This window comes from Zonotrichia leucophrys, chromosome 7 (genome assembly GCF_028769735.1).
Source record: "Zonotrichia leucophrys gambelii isolate GWCS_2022_RI chromosome 7, RI_Zleu_2.0, whole genome shotgun sequence".
Classification (NCBI taxonomy): domain Eukaryota; kingdom Metazoa; phylum Chordata; class Aves; order Passeriformes; family Passerellidae; genus Zonotrichia; species Zonotrichia leucophrys.
In genome coordinates, this window is record NC_088177.1 from 12,589,793 (window position 1) to 12,606,681 (window position 16,889).

Below are 16,889 nucleotides of genomic sequence, written 5' to 3' on the forward strand. Positions count from 1 at the left end.
CATGGCTCTGCAGCATGCTAAATGCATTGTTACACTGCTTGAGGTCACCCAAGAAATCAGCAGCAGAGCTGGGCTTGGAGCACAGCTTGCCTGAAACCCACTCATCCTTTCTGCTGGCCAGGGGACCAAGATCCAGAGATATCACACTGTGCTCTGCATCACAGTGTTCAAAGCCAGCCATGGTCACAGATACACACACACAGCAAACTTAGAATCAATCCTGACACCATACTAACAAAGAACAGGAAAGCCTAGGACTTTTTTATTTTCACTAGCTGAGCTTCCCTGACCTCACTGAGCCGATTTTTCAGGCTGGTTCTACCATTTCCATTATGTGGCTCTAAACTATCATTCCTAGAAAAGCCATTCACCAGCTTTTCTAGGAACTCAGTAACTCCCCCATCCCCAGCACCTTTTTTCTGTACTTGTTAAGGACCATATTCTGCTCCCCACACACACACATACACACACACACTAACTAGCACCTTCTTCCCAGCACTCCCACTGCTGTCCTGCAAATCCCATGCTGCAGCAGAGCTTGGCTCTCCTGCAGCCAGCACAACAGTGAGGGACCTGCAGCAGTGCTAAATTACAGAAGTTTGCTGGGCTGCAGACATGGGTGTGAAAGCCAAAATTTAGATCATAAGCAAGGACTGGTCTGGGGAAGAAGTTACATGAAATGGCAGATTTAAACATGTAACACATAAAACACCCGGTCTAGGAAGTGTAGGTGAGTTGGTAGAACTCCCCACCTGAATGTGGAGGTGTTGTCACCTCCTGGTGCTCACTCTCAGAATTATCTAATAGTCAAAAATTACACTAATTCAGAAGTTAGGCTTTAAAGTAATCCTTATGCCTAGTTTAGACCCTTCATAATACAATCATGCAACAGCTGCTCCTATAGCACTCTAACAAGTATCTTGTTCCACTTGCTATTTTAAAATAAAAACATCCCAAAGAAGTATCCCTTAACATGTAGAACTGTGTATTTCCCAAGTACTTGCCATGAAATCAATATTGAAAATTCAGGAAAAATACTCAGGTCAAACTCATGTTTAATAACAGAACTCCATCTTCCAACAGCCAGCAAATAGAAAAGGAGATCTGGAAGTTCTCAGGATGCTTAAGACACTGTCTCTCCCTTTATTCACCTGTAGCATTTAATACCTGAATCCAAAGCTGTTCACACTACATGAAGACACATTCTTAGACAATGTGAGGCTGAACAAAGTGTCTCTCTCCACTGAAGAGGCTTAAAACAATTTCACACCCCGCTTTTCAAGAGGCAGGTGAGGGGCTCCTCCAGACCCCCACAAGGCTCATGTCTGCTAGACTCCCCCTCATCTGGGGAGAAAAGTTGTCTCCTGTATCATACACAGCTACAGAGTACTGCAAAGTATGAAAACTGTAAAAAGAGATGGTCATGGAAGAACCTTGAAGATTTTCACCAACTCCTTATGATGCCTTAAGTTTTAGCTTTCATATTTTCCAGATTCCTGTACTGCATTAATGTATAACTCTGAACTTCATAAGACGTGTTAGCAAGCTCTCCTCACAGTTTAGTCAGACAAAACATTCCTTTTGCAGCCCAAGAACCAAGGACATCATTGCAGCTTCAGGCCCAAAACGTATAAATAACAGCAAATTGAGGAGAGCAGTCTGGGAGGATGGGACTGCATAACCTGAAGCTGCAATTGGACAGTTAACCCCAATATGTAAATGGACCAAAACTTATCAAAGTGTGAAAACATCTCACCTATCACCCTTACTGGCTGTAGCCTTGGCCAGGCTCTTGTACAGCCCAAGGCGTACCCTCTAAAGGCCTTTTAATAAATCCCTGCTTTATTCCTTTAACACTGCCTAGCCCCTGTTCTAGGCAGTCTCTCAAGGCACCATTTCTGTGCAGAGCACAGTGTGCTAACTCCATCACACCCAATTCCTCTGAATTCAAACCAGCACACAAGGTGCAGCCAGTCACTGTCAGCCCTGCTGTCCTTGCCAAGGACACCACCAGAGCACATCACCTCTGGAATCACATCTCCAGGCAGCTCTGGCACTGCCCTGTCCTATGGCATGGCTCATTTACCTGGCTCTGAGCACTGACCTTTTGGCCCTTTTTATTTCCCAGCTGCTGCACTCCCTGCAGCTCACACCATCCCCATCTAACCTCATCATGGCAAATAGTCACAGCCTGTTCTCTGAGCTCAGGCAACATTTTCATCTGCACCGCTTCATTTGGCCTAACTTTCCTAGATTTTGTTACTCCTGCCTGAATAAGCTATTTCTACATCTCTACATGACTTTTCTTTCCAAGTTCTAATACCTATGAAATGTCTTTTCCACTCCATCTCCTTCAGCACCTAGGAAGCATACAAAAACCTCAGCAGCCAACCTGTAACAGATCAAAACATCCCTGCTATTTACCAATTTGTCTCAAAGCAGAACATCACAAGGATCTCTGCTTTACCCTGAGGAGCAGAAGAAAGGTCATGTCTTCCACTGTTTTCCTGCTGATAATCCAAGCAATCTTTCCTTTGCAATTTGCAATCAGCACTCAGAAATTCTGTGGTTTAAAAGCATGGCCTAGCACAACCACATTACAAAAGACCAAGAGGAGACACACAACCAGAGGGACTCTGTGGAGAAACACAATAAATACACAGGCTGTGTGTCTCTGAAACACAAGATGTGCATGGGGGCAAGAGCAGCGCTCATTTCCCAACAACTCACCAATAACCCTGGTCCACTCCTCACTGGTGGAGAACAGGGTCTGCAGCAACACTTGTTCATCAAGGGGAAATCAGAAAACATCTCCAGAGGAGGGCAAGATTTGAACAGGAGAATTAAAGAACCTTTAAGTCAAAGTGATGAATGTGACAGCTCCCATGCAAAGAGCCTACTCTATCTTTACTGAGACACACCAAGTTCACATAAACCTTCAAACTTAGCATTCTTGCAGAGGAACTCAGCCAGAGCTCAAAAAAATAGCCTTTCTAGAAATGCAAGCACTGACACTTTACAGGCTGTTTCTTGGGATTTCACAGCTAAAATATTTTCTTCAATCTCCCTGGAAAATAGAGCAATGTGACCAGACTAGGTCGCAAACTCTTTCATTAACACAGCATCATTTTTGCTTATCCCCTGCTCCAAAGAGTCTAATTTCAGACTCATAGGGTAGATAACAGCCTTCTGAGATGTGCTGCCCTTGTGAAAGTTGGTATGAAAAACCCTCTGTGGGCTTACATCCACTTTCATTATGTCTGCACCTGCAAAAGCACAACTCAGACTTTCACTCCATTTCTCTATGTCTTCCTAATTCCACACATGCCATGACTGAACTCATACATAAATGCCAACTTGCAACTGCTGTATACAGCTAATTAGGGAGCAATTACTGCTTCCTGATGAAGGCAGACACAGCCTAGAAGAGGAGGCCAGTGTCTGTCCTGACCACCTCCTACCCTCACAGCGAAGCTTCAGCCTGCACTGACCTGGCTGCAGGGCTGGGTCATGCTGCCCACTGACAGAAGGGTCTGCAAAATGCCATCCTCTGCTATGGCTGCAAAGGGCTCTGTGCAAGAGGGAAACGACAAGATTTGGGGCAGGCCAGCAATATTTGTAAAGTTCATCTTGGGCTTTCCTGCTCAAAGACTCTAAACTGATGTTTAATATAGAAGAGTACCCTACTGCTTTTTATAAAACTTCTGGTCCAAGTCTCAGTCATTCCACTTAATCTAAATGTCCTTCTGGGTTTTTTTCCTCCCCTTGCAAGAGCAAGTTTTATCCACAGAGTCATGCACTTTAAAAATGCCCTGAAACCACAAATCACAGTTTCTGTACCCAGACACATGATTCATAACCACAATAAACTTGTTTGAGGCTTGCCTACACTCTTCTGCATTGACACTAATTCTAAAGATGAGGTGCAGATTGCTTCTCCTGCAAATATGCTCTGTAACCTTGAGGAGACCTGGGTAACCTTCAGCCTCAGCTTCATTCCTTAGCTACCTAAAGAGATTGCAATTTCAAAAAGACTGCATCAACTGCATCAGTGGCCAGTATCCATGACCCATCCTATGAATACTGCTCCCTAAGAGGAGAGCTTGCATTTTCAAAACTTATCTTCTCAATGAGAAATAGAGGAAATGGCTCCATACACAAGAGCAGCCCCCTTGTGCCAGTCAGACCTTCCTCAGCCATGAGGACTCACAGAGGAAGGGTGGGTGAAGTCAGCATAAAGCAAACTTACATGCTGCTCCTGACTTGCAGCTAAAAAATATCAGACTTTGGCACTAGTTCAAAAGAAATTACCAACCACACTGCATGTCCAGGTAGCCTGCAGGGTCTAAAATGGCACATTGTCCATGAAACCCACAGGTCTCCTCCAGCTCAGAAGGCTCTCCATGCATGGAGAGCATCCATCTCAGCAGAAAAGGAACCTTCTTGCCTGAGCAAACAGGCTGCAAGGCCCACCCATCTTTACACCTGCACAGAACAGTTTAACTCTGGGGCTCCTGGAGTGTGTCCTCCCAGCAGCAGGGAGCTGGGTCTGGGCAGCTCCTGTTTCTCTTCTGACTGCTCTTGGGCCCTTCTGCACTTGGGCAGTTTGAGTTCATCCATCAGCTCCTAGCACAGAACTGGGCAGGATGACCAGCAAGCTGCTTCTGTTTGCACACTTGGTTTTATCATCTTCCTGAATGGAGGGGTTTGTCATGGGCATCAGTGAAGGAGCCAAGAAAACAAAGAGCTGCTTTAGCTGACATGCAGCACAGCACACTTTCCTAACCTCTTTTCCTTCAAATGACTGCAGTTCCCCCAAAGAACACAGTGAAAGCAATATTTTCCCACAGGCATGAATAGATTACAGCATTTCTCTGAACTGCAAATTATTCTATTACTGGTTAATGATTAGCACTGCTGCAGGAACAAATCAAACACTTCAAACTCAGCTCTAGATTTTGTTCTGAAAAACCCTTTACATGTAAGGTGCTCTCCCTGGTACTGCACTTAGGAAAACAGAATCACTTTTGTCATTCACTGAGACACCAGAAAACCATTTTAAATAAAGGGTGGGAATTGCCCATGATGAGCAGAAACAAAAAAGCCAAGTTCTTGCACTACAGTACCCACATGGTAACAGATGAACACTGAAAGCAATTTCCCATCTTGTTTTGTCAGTACATGGACACCAAATAAATCCCAAGATGCAGAAGACACACAGAAGGCTTTTTTCTACTTCTTTTCGTTGTATAACTACAGGACATAATTATGACACTCATGCTACTTGAAGAACATAAAGGCAAACAACATAAAAAACACAAAATATACTGGGGAAAACATGCTACGTTTGTGTAAATATAGGACATCTTTCAGGTGTCTGGCTGGCTGGTACAGAATCTGGTGACATTCTTTACAGAATGACTTAAGTAATCCATTTTCTTAAATGGTTTATTTGCATAAGACTCTGAGACACCTGACAGCAGGCAAAAAGCAGCTGCATCAGCAGGTGCCACACTGCTCTCAGGTCTCAATGCTGATTATCAGCAGCAGAGATGCTGATACCAAGGAACACTTAATTGCCTGCTCACAGCCCCCAACCATTCTCCCAGTTCCAGCACCTCCTTCACTGCAGTGCACAAAAGGAACTTTTTTTTTTTCCATTCCCAGAAAGGGCCTGCCATGGGATGGGCAGCCTGGGCCTTCTGCTGCCCATACAGCATGCAACAGTACTGCCCAGGAGGAAACTGGGAAATGCCAAACCCTGCTGGCATAGATTCCAATGGAATCATGAAGGCCAAACTTGACACAGGGGATGGGTCAATGCCATGGAGAGCAAGCAGATATCATGGAGTTATGCTGTGATGCCTTCCCAAACCTTAGCACTGAACCAAAGATGAGGTTCCTCAAAGCTGAGCCCTTGCACCTTATCTGGCTGTTTAAACTTAGCAATGCACTCCCAAAAAATTTGACCAGTCTGAGCAGAAAAAAAGCAAACCCTCCCCTATATGCTCACTATTACTGCCAGGGTCCAAGAGCTGCTGTAAATGAGGAAGGCACAAAGGCTTTCCTGTTGCTATGCTACAGATGTTGTTCAGCATTTTCATGCTTTATTTCTGAGACTCAGGAGCTGGTTTTGCTGGCTGTAACTGCATGGGGGTGCAAGTCTATTGAAATCAAGGGACATAAGCAATTTCAGAGATAAAAAAGCATCTGGCCCTGTTGCTTCAAGGCTTCTAGCACAAACACAATATGCACAATTGCATTCTCACATGAAGAGTTTGAGTACAGCAATCCTGAGCTTCAGCTTCATAATAATCCTCCTGCTTAATATGAGAATGCATAATTGTCAATACATAACAATGGCAGATTCAGTCAGAATTGTATTTAGAAGTTCAAGCTTTCTAGCTCAGCTTCCATGGCCCACATACAAAACTTGCCCTTGAATTTGCCTGAAAAAAACATCAGCTTTTCATCCAAAGCAGTAGTTCCCTACTTGATGGGCTGGAGTCCACACGTTCTCCTTCTGAACACATTGCAAAGTGCTCCAGAGGCACGCACCCCTGCTCTAATTAGAAACAAAATACAATTTTATACACATATCTGCTCATACTGTTATTGTTTGCACTATGAAGCTATTTCTCAGTTGTTAGATCAGGCTAAGCTGCTAATTAAGATGTACAAAGAAAAAGCCACTTTGGTGGAAGAAACAAAAAAGCACTGCATGAGGCTCAGGAGCTTGGAATCTGATCTCAGCTGGGTCACAGACTTGCCTACTTATTGCCAGCATTAATTAATAACATTAATATCCTAATGTTCCTCATTTCCTCAGATGCAAACTGGAAAAACTAACGGAGTCTGCTAATGGAGACACTCTGTACTTCAGGACTGGATCTCCAAACATGCTCTTTCCTCACTGCCCCAACTATGGAAAAAAAAAAAACCCGCACAAAGGAGTAACATGGGATTTTCTGGCTTCTAAACCTGGCCCCCTCATCACAAGGTGAGCAAAGACACAGAGCTGCACACTGCACACTGCTGGAGAACAGGGGCTTCCCTCTACCCACAGTCTTGCATGAGTTCAAACTCATTTGTGACTCCTGCACCTTTACCTCCCACCGCACCTCCACAGCAAGAATTTTTGTGCAGGCACTATTTCCTGAGGGGTGTTTTTCCAAACCAGGTCCAAAAGCCTTTCTCAGATGTAAACATTCAACCCCACAGAGCCTCACCACCCACCCAGCTCCTAACCCCATCACACATATTTCCATCATCTTTTCTATAGAAGGATTATTATGTAGTTCAGCAGGTACCTCAAGGAAAAAATAATTACCAGAAGCTTATAAAGCTCTGGATTTCAAATGCAGCACCATTGTGAAACACTGATTTTCCCTTATCTCTGAGATTCTTACTGAAATATTTAGAAAGACCAGTCTGAGTGAGACAGCTCTGTCAAAAGCACATGAATCAGTTGAATTCTTGCCTACAGTTCCATATCTCAACTAAATCTCCCCTAAGAATGCACTTAAAACCTAAGGATTGAGGTTTTCATGTTTTCAGCCACACCATTCCCAATGACTATTATTCAGATGATGAGTCTTAGGAAGCTCAGCTCAAAGCAACCACAACAATAAAGTGTGAGAAAAGTGCATTTATATCAATGCCTGGCAATGGAAAGCACCACAGTATTTGGATTACAAACCTAGGTGATGAAGAAACACAGCAAAGCAGAAGCAGCCCTGTGTGCTAGCAGAGAGTAAATATGGACAACAGAGACATGGACTATTCTAAAGAAGTATTTTTCTCTTTCTTAATGAGAATCAAAACATTATCCCATCCCCTAGAAGTGTAGAGTTTACTTGATTTTATCACCAATTGAGACTAGTCTTAACAGCCTAAGAATTATAAACTTGACAAAGTTATTTTAGCTACACAAAAATATCCAGAGATGTAATAAAGGATGTGTAATTTGTATATTTTTAAAAGTGTTACATGTTTCATTCACAGAACAAAACAACCAAATAATATATTTTATATTATGTATTTGTATATTTTTTACATATATATACACACACTATATTATACTAGTAATAAGGAAAATCAGTTCCAAGCAAAACCAGTTGGGTTTCACAAGAAAGTTTTAAAGTCAGTAACTCCTGTATTGATACATTGCTCAGACAAATGAAGTGAATTCTACAGCCCACCTTTCAAAGCCTGAAAATCAAGGATTTGGTGAATGGCTTCCCATTAATACCCCAGGCTTCCAAGGTGAGAAGCAACACAAAAGGAAAAACTCTATTACCTTTAGATGATGAGGCATGTTTATGCCTGCAGCATTTAAGAACTGGAAGAAAAATAACTGATTCTTCCTATGACTGTAATCTCTTTTTCCTCAGGATGTCAACCCTTTTATCTTGCAGACCTGGCCACACCAGAAAATCTGACATTGCCTTTAGGCAGAGCTCCAGTGAGACATTTCATACAGCCCTATCAGACTGAACAGCTTTAACCCTGGTTCTATTATTACTGGTACCAGTAGCGAAACAGAAACAAACAACTATGAGTGACTTTTTTAGAAGAAAGACTTTTGACATGTCAATTGTTGAGGGGTAATGTGTTCAGAAACCTGTGAAAACATAAGAAATTGAGATAAAAATCTACCAACAGGAGCTGGGGCTCTAAGCAGCATAAGAGCTTCTGCCTCTGAGTGCTACACACACTGAAATGCTCTCTCCCCACCAATAATAAAAGACACTGAGGATGTAAAGGCATTACAGCCATTCTTTTCAAAGGTTCTAAGTGAAGTAAATCTTGTAGATAAAGATACTATCTCCTACACCTGGGGAGCAGGGAGAAAAAACACATACCAAAAAGTCTTTCAGGAGTAGAAACTTTTATCCAGGTCTTCACCATTCACCTGCAAACCTACCTATTTTTCCTGCTGTATCAAATAATCTCATCGAAGATATTTTCTATCTCCAAAGAGACTTATCTTGCTTAATTTAAACCTTTACAGTTAGAACTAAAGGGCATAACATTTCTTCAAGACTGTCTCAGAAGACATCATTGCTGCACATCACAAAAAAGATCTGGCTCCTACTCCCATTGAAGTCAAAAGTAAAATTCCTACTTTCTGCTCTGTAGAAGGATCTAATCAAAACTGTTTATCCTATTGCCTTCCAGCCTCCTGGTATGACATGCAGGAGGTAATAAGGAATGTGGTTTTGCCCCACTGAATAAAATAAGGTTACAAAATATTGTAAGGGCCTACTACACAAATGTATTCCACACAAATGAATGGCATCTCAGAGTGACTGAAGACTAAGCATTAAGTAGAAGCAGATGCTTGCAATTCTACAATATGTTGTTTCCCTTTTTCCTTTTAAAAGAGAAGTTGTGCACCACCTGTTCCTTCCATTTTTCTTTTTTTTTTTTTTCCTGAAGACACTGCTGGCAATGGAATTGCCCATCAAAAACAACCCACAAACATTTACTTGGTTAACTAACTAGCACTCAGGAGCTGCTGGCATCAATAAGAACAGCTTGCTCAGATACTCCTTCAATAAACAGCCTGCTAGCCTTTGGGTTTCACATCTGGTGTTTGGTAGAATGGTAACCCAAGCATTTGGTATTACTCAGAAAACTGCATCTTTATATGTCACATGTAATCAGACAAGATGAAAAGTAAAGTGGTCCTTAAAAGAACACCTATTTCTGTACATTTCTAATCTCAGGTTTTGGATTATTTCAGCAAGTGGAGTTTGGACATGGAACCCAAATGCACCTGAAAGAGAACTATAGGAACCCAGTTCTGCTGCTGTGCAGTAACAACATATTGTGATGACTCCAGTAGAGGCATGCAATGAGAAATCTGGTCTGTCAGACTTCATACCACAAGCACACCTGCTTCAGAGTCATGTGGGCGCCAGCTGGTTTGTCTGCAGAAATTCTACAGCCACCACCTTCATCCAGCACCTCCCACTTGTTTCCTCCCCTGGTCCTCATCCTACCACAAGCTTCTGGGGAAGAAGACACCACACCAACATCTTTCCTGCTTTTCCAGCTACCAACACAGGGAGCATCACACAGCTCTGCAAGGCCACGAGCTGGGGCTGGCTGATGTCACAGTCTGATGCCTCCATCCTGAACTGCTGGATGCAGCCCAGGCCATGTGCTTTTCTAACTCAGCAGCCCAGTGGCTGGGCCACAGCCCTCCCTCTGCCCAGGGCTAGCAGGATTGCCCCCTGAGAGTGCAAGACAGCAAGACAGCGTGCTGCACATCCCAGCCAAGGGCTGCTGGGGGCAAACACCACAGGAAAACTCTACATGGACAAACTCTCTCCCTCTGCCCCACACCCCACTGCAGGGCTCCTTCTTACAAGAACAGAACTTGGAACAAGACAAGGAGCACTTCCAATCAACTGGAACACTGGCAGGTATTTTTGGGGCAAGATCAAGTTGCTTACAACTCCAATGTAAATAGTGAAGGCTTAGTCTAAATATCTTCTGACTCACATGATTCTCTCCCAAAGAGATTCTCTCCAAAGGATGTTGGATGTAATATCAATGGTTTCAACACGTAGGTCTGACTTTCTCTTTTTATTTATTTTTTTTAATTTTAGCACAAGGAGAATATCATACAGAAAACCTGTCACAGAGAAAGAAGTAGGGCCCAAGGATAACACCCTGCTGTTTGACCATGTGGACTGTTCTCACTCCTCTGTGCCACGTATGACATTGCTTTCCCCACAAACTTCTGAGTTCCTGAGAGCTGCTGTGGGAGCAATTTGAATGCTGAATCCCTTTACACTTTCTGTTCCTAGCAGGAGAGAACGGTAATGGTGTGTACAGATGAGCAGCTCTGCAAAACAACTTGAGGTGCATAATCTTACACTGGGAACTAGAGAACCAGTATACCCTGGCAGGATGAAACTTAGGTTTCTCCAAGAGATCAGGTGCCTTATTACAATTTTTTATTTGCTGGGCTACAGCAGATCACTTGTACAAGAGAAACAGCCCAGAACAGCAGCAATTTAAAGAAAGAAGTATTAAAGACACCACAGTGTAAGTGGTGATGACATTTCTTGTATATTTTAAAAACAACACAAAGGGAAATGTTCAGCTAGCTCTGTCTGTTTATAGGGCTTCTGAGAACACAGTTCACTCATTTCCTTCATTCTACATATTCTCTATGTTTCTTCTAGAGTTAATGGAAAGAGAGTGGTTCTTCAGAAAATGGCTCAATCCCACATTGCCTTCCCAGCTTCCTGAGATGCTCATCTACAGCAGGAGGAGATCAGGGTAAGCATGCTGCTTGCAAGCAGTAATGGCTTACAAGGGCCTAATGTTAGGCTAGGCAATGCAGGTCTTCAGGCTTCTGATAAAATTCTCTTCTGTTTTTTGTTCATACCACAGAGAAATTCACCATTAATAAAGAGAGGCTTTGGTACCATTATGTACACTTAGGTTCTTCCTGTGAAATATTCTGATAAGAAATAAAGCCATCTTTTTGTTGCTTTGTTTTCCCCAGGTTCTCAGTAAAACACAACAGTTCTGCTTACATTTAATATTTTCTTTTGAGGATTGGGTTTTTATTGCCCTTCAAGTGTGAAAAATTAGGTAATATTTATGTTCAACACATGCCTGAGTTTGCAGAGACAAGCCTGAGACAAACAGTCTTGTTTTCATTCCTTTGTGCAAGATACACTGCTGTCTGATGAGCAAAGAAGGACCTTTGGGGCAGTTCAGAAAGTGATGCAACAGGCTGAAACCAATAAACAGGTGAAGAGCTTCTCTGTGCCATTATGTGGGTTGTGTACACACCTAAGAGAAGGTTATAAGGAAGACTAGCAAGACAGAAAAAGAGAACTGAGCATGATCTGCCTGTGCCCTAGATTCACATGGAGTAGATAGAAAGAGAAGAACAAAACCTAATAAAACTGAAAAAGTTTGATGTGTTTAAACAGCCTTGGTGCACGACAACTCCTCTAGTCTGTACTGTGTGTTCAGCTTAATAAAATGGGATTTAGACACCTGATTATTTAATTACAAGAGGGTCTTTGCTCTCCATTTATGAGAGAACACAGCTTCTATTGATAAACTGTGAGCAGCTCAAACGCAGCTGAAAGTACCAATATCTAGGCACTGGGAGAAGTGGGTTACTGCTCAATTCTGTGAGCAGGCAGGAGTTTGCCTACTCCTTTCAGCTGAAGTTCACCAGCCTGCTCTGACTTTCCTGGTTACACACATCAGCTGTGATAAATCTTTGGTAAGAACAGACAGCACATTCAAACCCTGCTACAAAGACTACTGAAGCACAAACCAGCACAATGAAATGCAGAATGAATTCTCCTCAGCTTCCCTTCTGCTCTTTGCAAAAAGCACCCACCAAACAGCTTTGTCTTACACGTTCAGCTCAGATCCTCAATCACTCCTTCCTATTTAAGTTTTTGGATTTGAGCTTATTACAGCTTTGAAAGACCTATCTCTTCCTGACCATTTAACTTCTTGCCCAATGATTCAAGTTCAATGACATGCAGAGGCTGACAAGGAGCAGATAAAAGAAACCTCATGTGCTCACTGAAACAAAAGCCAAGACCACTTTTCACTGGATAAGGATACCAATAAGGATTAATACCCTGGCAGTTTCTACTCAAGAACAGTGACAACAGGAGCCTTGCTGATAAATCTTCATATCTCCCCTGATTCTCCCACTGCCAGAGAGGAACTTACATGACTGCGACAATTTTTTAAAACATCTTGAGAAATACAAGTGGTACATCTGCACTGCAGCCCGTCACAGCTATAATGCAGCATTTCAGAGCTGGTGACAAGAAACACACTCTGAAACACCCAGCAGAGAAACACTGCTGCTCTGCCCTGAAATACTGCTGCTCACTCTCTGGCTGTGGACACATCCTCCAGAAAGTTTTTTCCTTTGTGTGAAGGCGTGAATCTATGACCTCCAAAAGAGAAATGTGAGGCTGCAGTAAGAGCAGCAATATGATCACCAGAAACCACGCCCAGCACACAGATACAGGCAACAAATGTCCCACTTGTCACTCCTTTCTCCACCCTATAAAGAAGACAGAAAAGAACCAACTACAGAAAAGGTAAAAACCAAACCCAAGAGCAAAATCCAACTTCATTATGACTGTGCAGTGTCACTCAATAAACCTGGTGCTTGAAAACTTAACTTCTCTTGAAAGAAGAATGACCAAGTAATTCTTCTTCCAATAACCAATGGATAAAGTGAAAATGGTATTTCCCAGCTCTCTCTGAGCTGTTTTTCAGTTGAGTCATTCAAATAACTAAAAGCTGTCTGCACCCATTACACAAACTCCCCTCTGAGCAGATAATACCAGGGGTGCAAGTGAGAAATCCTGGGATCAGCATCTCTCTGCATCTGGGCTGTGTTGCAAATGTGCATATCCTATAAACAACCTCAATAAAACATTTCAACAAAACAGAGCAATGAATCCTCAGACAAGGTGAGCATGTGGTGACTAACACACAAGTGATCAGCACATGTTGTAGGGAACTTTTTTTGCTAAGTGTGAACTCTAAATTTAAAGTGCGAAAAGAAAAAAATGCCACGTCACAGATTCAACTTCCAGTGCTTGTGCTGAGCAGCAGCAGCTCAACTCACAATGACAAGAGGACATTTCCTACAGAAAAGATGTCTACATTAAAAAAATTGGCAAAAACCTCAATGTTTTTATTTTCACTTGTTTCCACCTCTGTGCCATAAACACCTTCACCGTGCAGCACAGAAAATGTAAAATTTTCTTTGTTTAAAACACCATAACAATACATAACTCATGTACATGCAGGCATAGGAGGAGTCCTGTCAAACTATTTGGGTTTGTTTGAACAAGCCCCAGAGATTCATTAGGTAATCCATCCCAGTAAAATCAAGATGCAGCATTTCCAGAGCCCTGGAATGACTGATATGAGACCAACAAAAACAGAAAACCCACCTTGCAGTGTTGTTGTCACCTTGTCAATCACAGGATATTTTATTTCAGGTTTCCACAATCTGAAACAAAACAAAAGCTCTCAGTTAGTGGTAGCTGTTAAAGGGAAAAGCTTTATTTTTATTATATGAATTAAAGACTCATTAATTGGAACATGTTAATAAGAAAACGCCTGCCTTCTCTGCTTTTAGTAACATGCACGAAGTTACACCAAATGCTTCTTTTGAATGGCTAGAACCTCTCTTGCCATCATAGCTTACATCCCTGGATTTGCATCAGACCATGTCTTACCAAAGAGCCCAGGCTTCCAGAATGCCTGTTTTTGTATAAAGTGCATAAAGCCATGGAAAAGCTGATTCCTCTGAAGCACAGGCTACACTATGGTGGCTGTTAGGATCAGAGTTTCACAGAAACAATTAAATCCCTTCCTTCTTTACAGAAGGAAGATGCTCTGAAGGCAGAACACCTTTCATGTATCTAGATTCACTGGGGATGATTTACCAAAAATTTGAAAAGATGCTAACAGCAACAGCCCAAAGTACAAGGAGTCAGCAAGCAAACATTGCACATAATATAACCTAATTTACCAAAAGCTTCCTTGCTGACAGGAATCCCACAGTTACACTGCACAGTAATGAATGATGGGCTTACAAGGTGCAGACCAGACTCGTGGGAGCTATTAATTCAGTATCAGGTGACATGGTATCATGTACCACAGAAAAGCTGCAGCAGGGAAGTGCTGCTGAGCAGTCACAGAGAATTCTCTGGTGCTACAGCTGCTTTACTGCAGGAGCCTGGGCATCTCCTTAACTGCCTTGCGCTTGCCTTGCTCAACATCTAACAATGGATATAATACCATCACAATGGCATAAACAAGGACTAATTGCCGCTTTGTAAATCCTGGGCTGGGAATGGCTAGGCAAGGGAGAGGCACCTATAAACTGCAAACCTGCTGGCATTTACAAATTGCATTGCCTAAGAAGGAAGCACAGATTTCCCTACCCAGCTTCATGTCAACAGCCAACAAATGGATCATTTTCCAGGTTATCATCTTCCATCAGCATGAAATCTACCTGCAGAACTAACTTCTGCCAACACGTGGGTAACAAAACTCACAGCTGGACAAAGCTATTTAAGATACTCATTGCTTCACAGGGGAACATGGGGAGAAGATAAGTGTCAGCAGGAATAAAAGCACCTTCTTTTAGCAAACTTTGCTATGTCCCCCTGTACCCACAAGCATAGAGGGTGTCACTCAAAGCAGTGGGAGTCTCATCTCTGACTTTACCAAAACTAGAGAAGAAAAATATTTACTTTCACTGAAAGGTAGGGAAGATTCAATGTCTTGCCAAAGTTAACAGGAAGCAACAGCTGAATCATGAGCAGAAAGTAAGGACCCCATCCCTCCCTCCTTCTTTTAAGCATGAGGGAACCTGCCAAAAGCACAAAAAGACTTAAGTCTCTACAGGACACTGCTGTCATAACTGAGGGTGAAGATGGAGGTGTAACCAGGAGAAGAGAAGAAGGGAAGTCAAGCTCAACTATTTCTTCTTTCCTCTCAAGACCAGCAAATGAAAAGTCAGTTCTTACAACATACTGGCCAGGCATGGATCTTATTGTCTTTGGTTAATTCCACATGTCTGAGAAGAAAATCAGCTGTAAGCTGGTTAGACTCACTAAATGACATTTGTCTAAGGTGCCACCCCCAGGTGCAGAGCCATGCACCAAAGACTGAGCATTCTTTAGGAAAAGGCTAGACATCCAGGCACTGATGGTAATGGTCAGCAAAACACAACCACGTAACAACTGGTACATAATATTCCCCTCTTGAGCAAAACCCTCCAGTCTCTGAGGAGCTGCCCATTTCACATCCAAACCAACAGACAAGGAGGAATGGTACCAGCAGGATCCCTTTTCTCAAGCTTCTGATGAGAAAATGATGGACAAACACACAACTCTGGCACCTCCAGCAAGCAGAATTTCTGGTATTTTTACAGCTTGGTCCACAATTATTTACTCCTTAGAGACTCCAGACTCATCCTACTATCTGTGGTCACAATAAAAGGGAAACAGACTTGTTGTTGAAACGGCCATAAAACACCAATCAGACACTCCTGCTACAGTTACACTCAGTTAACTCCACTTTAGAAACATCAAGATTTTCCAAATTACAGCCCTGACTCATGCAGCCTGTGGTGAACAGGGGACATATTCTGGAAAAAACTACGAATAAAATACCATGCCAACTGCTTGACTCAGAGAAAACAAGATTAGCACTGCGACATGTTGGCATTTTGACTTCTGAACACTTGCTGGATGATAAAATCAGGAGCTGTCTTTAAAGTCTACAGTGAACAAAACTATCTGCCCCTTTCCTGTAACTACAGCGGCATTTGCTAATTCTGTCAGCTTTTATGTGAAGTTGGTGCTCCTGCAAGGTGTCACACTGACAGCTCTGGTTACCAAAGTCTTTCACTAACTCCTTTCCATTAAGATCCCACAGGAAATTGAAGTTGTCCCGTGTTTTCCACCTTTCAGTATACACCTGCCCCAAGAGATGGGCACATACTATAATGACAGCTGAGCTTATCCAAAAAATTAATTGACATAACTGGAAACGTCTCCCAACACCCTGGGGACAGCTCACTTCAGATGACGGAGCTGGTTTGGCTAAAAGGGAGAAACTGGTAAGTTTGGAAACCTGAACGTGGAAGATGGATTGGGTAATGGTGATGACGAAATTATAACATCAACTAATCAAATATAAGGAAGGAATGAGTAGAGCAGATTAAGGGCAGAGAATCTCAAAGAAAAAAAGCCAGATTTTAAGCAACTCCACACAGGTCAGTAATGCTTCATAGGAGGCCAAAAAAGTGCAGAAAAGTGCTAGAGGTGGAATAAAAATGCAGAGAAAAC

The 16,889-nt window shown here is 42.6% G+C and overlaps 1 protein-coding gene across 35 annotated transcripts in view; it reads right to left on the bottom strand.

Moving 5' to 3' along the window:
- The window catches only part of MAP2 (microtubule associated protein 2), a 223,801-nt gene that overhangs the window by 162,566 nt on the left and 44,346 nt on the right, over positions 1 to 16,889 (bottom strand). For all 35 annotated transcript variants that reach the window (XM_064717816.1, XM_064717825.1, XM_064717834.1 and 32 more), the window contains exon 2: positions 13,977 to 14,035. The gene's annotated coding sequence lies outside the window, so the exon portion shown is untranslated. The remainder of the gene's footprint in view (positions 1 to 13,976; positions 14,036 to 16,889) is intronic.